The sequence below is a fragment of the Lampris incognitus genome, chromosome 16 (assembly GCF_029633865.1).
Source record: "Lampris incognitus isolate fLamInc1 chromosome 16, fLamInc1.hap2, whole genome shotgun sequence".
NCBI lineage: Eukaryota > Metazoa > Chordata > Actinopteri > Lampriformes > Lampridae > Lampris > Lampris incognitus.
Window position 1 is genome coordinate 5,016,257 of NC_079226.1, and position 9,644 is coordinate 5,025,900.

Below are 9,644 nucleotides of genomic sequence, written 5' to 3' on the forward strand. Positions count from 1 at the left end.
GTACTTCCGTTCACTGGGGGCGTAAGTGTCGGCTGCAGAAAGTGAATGGCTGCCAAGCACCGTTAACCCACTGCTCGTGCACTGCACTGACTGCATAGTCTGAAGCATCCGGGGTAATGGCGATTGGAGCCTTGGGTGACAGGTGCGCCAGCATTGTTGCGTCAGCCAGAGCAGTTTTAGCATCCACAAATGTCTTGTCCCTCTCTGTGGACCAGTCCACATGTGTTTGGTGGCCTTGCCTTTGGTGGCCTTGCCCTATTAAACAAACCAACCTTGACCCTGGAGTACTCAGTAAGTTTCCATCATGCTCCAGCCTTTTTTATTTCAAAATACTTGGAAAAAGTCAAACCTTAAAAATGTACCACCTTTATTTCCAACAACAATCTTTTTGAGTTGAGAACACGTTTTCTTAACGCAGTTTCTCTTGACAAAACAGCAGTTTCATGTTTTTTCCCCCCTCTACATTAAAAGTCACTGTGGATACAATGAAGCGTGGCTTCTACATTTCATAGCCAGCATAAAACAGTAATTTCAGATTTTATCCACAAAGCAAACTAGGGAAAAACATGTTAATTAAACAAGATTCCTGGGAATGAAACAAGATTCCTGGGAACAGCAACATTAATTTGGAGCCAAATGGTTCCTTTGTACTGCATTTGAGTCAAGCAGGTTCGGTTGATTTAGTGTGAATACAGTACCTTAGGTTTACTTTGGTAAATAATGCTGCCTTAACCACTCTCATTGGCATCTAAAAAAGTCTGGTGTCAAGCACAGAAACTCCGTTAAACTGAACAAATTCGTGGCAGGCTTCTCTGTTAAAAAAAACGTTTGGTAACACTTTAGTATGGGGAACGTAGTCACCATTAATTAGGTGCTTATTAGCATGCAAATTAGCAACATATTGGCTCTTAATTGGTCATTATTACGTACTCATTAATGCCTTATTCTGCATGGCCTTATTATACAACCAGTAAGCCATTAACTATGAGTTTTCCCTCTATAACCTCAGAAGTATCGCTTATTAGTAGTACCATCTCAATATGCTTTGCTTGGTGTGGACTTTATAAGGTGGTAGTACCACAAGAAGAGTTATTCTCCCTTACTAACACTTAATGAATATGGTCTGTTCTTACATAACAAAACACAAAACTACAAGTGTTCATAGTGTTAAATTACTCTAAATTAAGTTTTTGTTACTTAGAATATGTTCCCCATACTAAAGTGACCTCTTGATCATTACTAATTCACTAGTAATTAAGTTTTTTTATGTTCCCCATACTAAAGTGTTACCAAACGTTCTTTTCTCCAATGATGCGGGATGCAACATCCACCTCAGAACTCTAGCGTGATCATCAGGTCAGTCCGTTGGACACAGATTTACGTGATCTAATTCTGGCGTGTGGACAAATTAAGTTTTTTCACAAGATGAGCTAACTTATGATGTTATCTATGAAACGTCATGTGTTTGCTATGACTGTACTTATGGGTAAACCCTTTACCACAGACTGAGCAACTAAAGGGTTTCTCTCCTGTATGTATTCTCATGTGTGTCTTCACATGCTCTCTTTGAGAAAACCCTTTACCACAGACGGAGCAGCTAAATGGCTTCTCTCCTGTATGAATTTTCATGTGTCTCTCTCTATCTTCTCTTCTTGAAAAACATTTAGCACAGGCTGAGCAACTAAAGGGTTTCTCTCCCGTGTGTCTTCTCATGTGTGTCTTCATGTGTCCTCTTTGAGAAAACCCTTTACCACAGACTAAGCAACTAAATGGCTTTTCTCCTGTATGGATGTTTGTGTGTCTCTGTCTATCTTCTCTTCTTGAAAAACCTTTACCACAGACTGAGCAACTAAATGGCTTCTCTCCTGTATGGATTCTCATATGTCTCTCCGTATCATCTTTTCTTGAAAAAACTTTACCGCACACTGAGCAACCAAATGGTTTTTCTCCCGTATGTATTCTCATGTGTGTCCGTATACATCCGCTTTGAGAAAACCCTTTACCGCACACTGAACAACTGAAGGGTTTCCTCTTAGTAAATCTCTTGTGACTTATGTCGTTCTTTGTTGTGTCCAATCCTGACCGAGTTTTTCTAGTCTTGTTTAAACCATCACTACTGTCATCAGTCTCACTTTCACAACCATCTGAAGAGAGGGGCTCTCCCTCGCTATTTGGTGGTAAGTTAGCAGCTGGATCCAAGTTGCTGACTGGTTCTGATAGTCCACAGTCCTCTTCATCAGGTTCTGTTTTGATCTGATCAGTTGAGGTGCTATCTGAAGGCTCTGCCCTTCTGTTCTCCTCAGTTTGACTTTGATGAAAATGTGAGGACTGAACTTTCACCTCACCAGTTTCACTCTTAACAGTGACGGGAGTGAATGTCAACACCTCCAGTCCTTGAAGCTGCTCTTCTTCCTGACTGCTCCAGATTTCCTTCTCTTCCTCTTTAATGTGTGGGGGCTCTGGCTCCTCCAGGACTAGACTGGGGCTCCACTCCTGTTCCTCACTGGGAACCTCCTCTTTACAGTCAAATAGCTGTAGAGGATCTAAACACAGGGAAAATAAAGACATATCAATGTTAGTTCGACTTGTACAGTTACTAATAGAGGTAATCACAAAATGGCATATCACTCAAAGCACCGGTGAAATATTTATTCAGGCTCTCTCCTCCATACCCACCCTCTCTCAGGTCTCAGTCAATGAACTTGTAGATAATTCTATATCTAAAATTACAGATGTTATCGATACTATTGCACCCGCTAAGGTGAAGGTGGTCTCTGGTAAGAAAGATCGCCATGGAGATGTGCTACGCTGGTCAGAATAGAAAAAAAGAGTGTCGTAAAGCTGAATGCAGGTGGCAAAAGACAATTACTGTTCATTATGAAATCTATAAAGAGAGACTGCGCATTTCCAATTTGGAACTGAGAAATGCAAGGCAGTCTTACTTCTCTGACATCATTGCCAGAAACAATAATAATGTATGTGCCTTGCTTTCTACTGTCGACAGGCTAAGAAACCCCCCCAGTGGCAGCTGCCTCTGAATTTCTATCTACCAGGGCCTGCAATAAATTTGCCTCCTTCTTTAATGACAAAACTCATATAATTAGACAGGCAGTCAGAGCCTCCATACTAGGTACAGGGCATGTGCTGTCCCTAAAGCCACCTAAAATCAATTCAAATAACATGTCACAATTTGATCCCATCAACCATAAAACCTTGGGGGACATTATACAACATCTGAAATCCTCCTCCTGCTGCCTGGATATTCTGCCACCACGCTTTTTTTTTCAAAAATTCTAATTGCATGTCCTCAGACCATCTACAAATTGTCAACACTTCTCTCATGTCTCTACCCACAGGCCCTGAAAACTGCAGTCATCAAGCCACTTAAGAAAGAATAATCTAGACACTTCACTAATGAACAGTTATAGGCCCATATCAAACCTCACGTTTCTGAGTAAAATCATTGAAAAAGCTATTTTTTGGCACTACACAACAGTTTTGATGTCTTCCAGTCAGGATTTCGACCACACCACCACACTGAGACTGCTCTTATTAAGGTCTTTAATGACATCCGCTTAAACACAGACAGTGGCAGAATCTCAGTCCTGGTATTATTAGATCTCAGTGCTGCATTTGACACAGTTGACTAAAACATATTACTGGACCTTTGGAAAACTGGGTGGGACTTTCTGGCACAGCACTTAACTGGTTTGAATCCTACTTAAAGGACAGGGACTACTTTGTGTCTATAGGTAATTACAAATCTGAGCATACAAAAATGATCTGTGGAGTTCCCCAAGGCTCCATTCTGGGGCCGCTTCTGTTTAAAATCTATATGCACCCATTAGTCCAGATTATGGAAAACAACAAAATATGGTACCATAATTATGCAGACGACACACAGGTTTACATAACCATATCACCAGGGGGCTATAATCCCATACAAGCACTGAGTAATGATTGGCAATTATGTAGTATATAATCCAGTGAGTCAAGTAAAAGACAGTACAAGCCTGTTTCATGCCATAAGCAATCATCAGCTGTATATATATACTATATATATATATATATATATATATATATATATATATATATATATAGTATGTGTGTGTGTGTGTGTGTGTGTATATGTATATATATATATGTGTGTGTGTGTGTGTGTGTGTGTGTGTGTATATATGATATATAAGTGTGGTTATCCTAACTGGGCATTTGTTAAAGCCAGGAAGATGCCCAAACAGTGCAGCCAATTGAAGAGAGAAGAAGGACAATAGCTGTCTAAGTGTAAACCAGCGGTGATTCCGTATGTGGCAGGAGTGTTGGAATGGTTGCTTTCAAACCCCAAAACATGCTACACCAGAAACAGGTCCACCCCAAGGATTGGGTCCCCCGGCACAAACAGAGCAATATAGTGTACGCTGTTAAGTGCCAGGAGGATTGCCATGACTTGTACATCGGGGAAACCATACAGATGAAGGCCAATAGGATGGCACAACACAGGAGAGCTAACACGTCAGGCCTGGACTTCACAGTCTACACCATCTACAGGCCAGTGGCCACTCGTTCAAAGATGAGGATGTGCACATCCTTGATAGGGAGGAACGCTGGTTTGAACGGGGAGTCAAAGAGGCCATCTATGTGAAGAGGGAACAACCATCCCTGATCAGATTTGGGGTGGGGGTGGCTAATCGTACGTAAGGGTAAGGCTGGATCCGAATATCTGAGTAGTTGGATATTCGTTCGTTGGGTAGGTATTCGGTTTCAATTTTGGGATTCGGATATTCGGGGTTTTTTTTGTTTTGCTAAATGTAGGCGATCAATGAAGGTAAACTGTACATACACTATACATTTATCAGTATCAGCCCATTCTCGTACTTCTTGTACTATATTTATACTCTTTAATTCCACTGTTAAAATGTGGAAATATAAACTGTCTCAGCTGCGGCGCCTGACGTCCCTCTCACGCACAGCAGTGACATCATGCTTCAGTTCAGCTTGGCTGTTAAGGGGAAGATGCAATGCCGAAGACTTCAGCTGGGTGGCGACACTTTAAACTGAGCGATGACAAGGCAGTGTGCCAAATATGCCATTTGAAACGGGCCTACCACGGTGGCACAACACGCATGATAAACCACCTGAGTGCTGTAAGCAGTAGGCTATTCTTACATGGTGTACAAACCGAGACTATACTAGCTAGCAAACTTAGCTTAGCTCATGTCCATTTTCCAAGCTGCTTTTATCCACCATTCAAACAGTAACGTTACACATGATAAAAACGTGCACTTACTTTGCTTGGAAAATAGTTGCAACTGATCCGAATAGTTAAAATAAAACACAAGGAGTAATGTGGGAAAATCTGAGGCTTACGCAATTATTGGCATAAGAAAGCTTAATAATAATTTGTCCATAGGTGCATTCTCAGGCACTGCAGCCATCAACATCCTTAACCACACCCAAAACTACATAGCAGAGCCTACAGTTCCAAACACCAATAACAGAGAAAAGAAAGAGACGTAACAGAGACCATCGTAGAGTTCCTCACTATGGGTATGAGACCCATTAACGTAGTTGAAGGCTTCAGAACATTAATGAAGACGATGGAGCCTGACTACACTGTACCTAAACACGCCAGTATCTCACGCCCGGTCTCTGAAGTACAGCAATGTGCCAGACCAAATGTTAACTCTTGTAGAAAACTCAACTGCCTGAAGTTTCACCAAGGACATGTGGACCTCGGTGAGTATGGAGGCGTCCATGGCCATCCCCTGCCACTTTATAACTCGGGACTGGGAACTCTGGGCCTTTGCATTAGAAACCAAAGTAATAGAGGTGAGCCATACCGGGGGTCAACACTGCACAACAGCTTGGAGAAGCGCTGGACGCCTTCGCCATTCCAAATTATGAGCAGCTTTTTATTTGAATGTTTGGAAAGAAAGTGTTTACTGTAATGTGTGCTGCTGTTATTATAATTGCGTTGGATATGTTATATTCAATGGTGACAGGCATGGGCACAAGTCCATGAATACTGGGACAGCATCCAGCGCTTTACCTGGGCTCCTGTCCATAGGGTTAGTGGTTGTGTCAAGAAGGGCATCCGACGTAAAATTTTGCCAAATCATTATGTGGATTAACAAGACCATACCTGATTGGTCAAGGCCTGGGTTAACAACGACCGCCATCAGTGCCGTACCCTCACACGGTACCGATGGAAACTTGCAAATCCGCTGTGGCGACCCCTGGGAAACAGGGAACAAGCCGAACGAAGAAGAAGATGTTATATTTAACCCATTTATTCAGGCGCTCCCCCACACCAAACGGCTCTCCCGCTCCTAACTACTTCCTGTCTACACTACTCACTTCACCTCACCTAGGTCGTCCGTCAGGACACCCCGTAACTGCTTCCACACGGCATTTCCAACTATCCCGCTCTTTCACGATCGTTTGTAGCTCCTGTATGTTCTCCACCCGTGTGCTTTAATAGGTTGTCCACACAGGTGAGTCTTCCTCTACCACGTTGAGTTTTTCCATCAGATGGTTGCCAGAGCACCAGTTTGTTGGCAGCTTCATCACTGTGACACACACAGTGGCCTGCAAGGCGCATTACACTACGCCCAGCCAGTAGATGATGCAAACACCACACCCTTCCTCTTCATGGATTAATACTTTCACAACAAATAAAAATAACATAGTAGTAGTAGTAGTGGTAGTAGTAGTAGTAGTGGTAGTAGTACTAGTAGTGGTAGTAGTAGTGTTAGTAGTGGTACTAGTAGTAGTAGTGGTACTAGTAGTACTAGCAGTAGTAGTGGTAGTAGTAATGGTAGTAGTAAGAGTACTAGTGGTAGTAGTAGTACTAGTAGTGGTAGTAGTGGTAGTGGTGGTGGTTATAGAGCGTGACGTCACAGTGTCGGGTGTCCAGAGCGGCATACATTAAGGAGGGAGGACAGCCGTGTGATGGAGCAGAAAGTGCAGCAGCCAGGTTGCTGAACGGTTTCATGACAGACCAACACGCCGTACAAACATGGAACCTGGACAGTCAAAGTTTCTTTTCTTCTTCTTCTCTTGATCGAGGGCGTTTACTGTACAGTCTTGAAAAACGAACAAACAGCGCCCCCTACAGGCGACACATCGTCACTTTAAAGTGGAACGACAATTTCTTATCAGAAGCCGCTGGGTAAGAAGGCAACTTGGGCGTCGTGAAAACACCGCAGGGCTTGGAGCACTGTCGCTGCCTTGTGCCCCAAATTCACCCCAACACCACGACAACGCGCCCCACGCCTGAGCGCCATCTTTTAGCGCCCCCACCCCGTTAGCCCGTGTAAAGGAGCGACTGTGGCGGTGACGACAGGTAACGTCGTCTGGTCACCTGAATGAGACGAAGCGGTTTGCCACCGACCTGCGGCGCTGCTCGCGTCCTTCCCGTCTGCCAGCAGCCCGTGTTGGCGAGCCGAGGCTTTGCGCTGGCGCTCTACCTCCTCCTCGTAGTCCTCCACGGTCTTCTCAAACACGCTGAAGATCCCCTCCGCAGCCGCGCTCAGGCGCTGCTGGACCACCAGCCTCAGCATCTGGAGTCTGGACATCTTCTCTCTTTCTCTTTCTTCTTCTTTTTTTGCGACGACTTTCTAATCAATGTGTAACTGTTTCACCACACGACATTAGGCACTTCCGCACTCTTCCGACTCCAACCAACTCCGACTCCAACTCCGCCTACTTTCTTCCTCCTTTTACTGCAGTTGGCAACCCATGAAAGGCGCATTATCGCCACCTACTGATCTGGAGCGTAACTGAGGAGACGTTTTATTTTCTGATAATCATCATCATCATCATCATCATAATCATCACAATCATCATTAAATTTGTGTAGCGCTTTTCTAGACACCCAGAGCGCTTACAAACAAACCAAAATTATATGGATTTAAAAGATAGATAAAAAGAAAATGTGATGAGGGGGATGCCAAGCAGCGTCCAGGTGGCGACCACCATGGACACCTGGGAGGAGGACAGACTGCACGTGCACACAAGGGAGACTCGCATGACACCATTCACACGCACAAAGAGAGAATACAGTACAGTAGTACAAATATAACAATTCTATTTAAAGAAATATACAAGGAAACGAATATATAAGTGAATAAAAGACAAATAACAAACAAGAAAAATAGATATGCCAGGGGTCGACAAACATAAATAGAAAGTGTATTAAGTGGAAACATTAGTTTGGGGCAGTCTCAGTTTTAGCTGATTTGCTTTTTGCTGAAGTTATTGTCTTAACATATAGCCCAATTTCTCTCTTGAAAATACGAATGTGAGGTTTAACTTTGGAAGATTTACGTTTAAGAATATAAAACTGCAAAAAAATATGATTGATAAGAAAATACTCTTTTTCATAGATTGTGTTGATCCTTAAAAGTCCACAAAAAAAACCCCAACAAAAACTCCTTTTCCAGTAGAAGTTCAAAGTTACAGATAATATTATGCAAGATAAATCTACAGATATCTTGCCACAGTTCATGGGAATGTTGTGGAAGTTGGGAGAAAACAGACCAACAACTTTGACTCCACAAACACGTGTGTCATTTATCTTCTATTTCACAACCCCGCTTCAACATGGCGCTCCATTACCATGGCTACACCCTGGGCCCTTAAAGTGATCACATCAACTTAATACAAACAAAAAGCTATGATGAATTATGTCCATAAGTCCACTACACACGTCCCCCCAGAATCCACCATAACAGGAAGTTAGTGTGGCTGGGGCCAGATGACCTGGCCGGAACGGCTCTGCTGAACAAGAACGGGAGCCGGGGCTCCCTCTGGAGGGGCCTTAGGAACCTTGCAGTAGTGTGGGGGATGGGTGAGGGGTGGAGGAGCCTTGGGGGCCTTGTTGGGGGGGGGGGCAACAGGTCGGTCCAAGTCTCGGTGAGCCGGTTTGAGGTGATCCACGGAAATGCACTCCGGCTTGCCACCAACGTCCATGTCCAAAGTGCTTGTTCTCGGTCTCCAGGACATGGGGGATGCAGGGGTCCACGGTGGGCATCATGGTGGATGAAAACGTATTATGAGACTGTGGGTGGCCGTGTTGCAAAGTGGGGACTGGTGTGAAAACTCTGGCGTTATCCAGAAGCATGGTTCGTTGGTGAACTGCAGACCAGGGAGCCATGGTGTTGGGGGAAAAAACAAAAGCTCGAGGAAGACCAAGGTGATCGACGGACCAGGAGAAGTCTGAAGAGACATGGAGCCAGTACCATACCTACACCCCCAGTCAGTGATCTTACCTGTTCCGTCTGTGGCAAACAGTGTGGATCGCGGATTGGGCTTTACAGCCATAAGAAGACTCACAAGTAACAGAGGCAGGATTGTCATCGTCGGACACGACGGACAACCTTAAGTAAGTAAGGTGTTGGGGATGAAATCCCCTGGGATGCGCAGCAGCTTGCCGTAAACCAGGTCAACGGACGTGGACTTAGGGGTGGTCCTGAGGCCCAGCATGACCCACGGGAGCCTGTTGACCCAGCTGCTGTCCTTAAGGCTGGCCCGAAGAGCATCTTTCATAGAGCGATGAAACTGCTCACACAACCAATTGGCCTTGTGGTACGCGGTGGTGCAGTGGAGCTTCACCCCTAGGCTCTCTGCGACTGCGTTCCAGA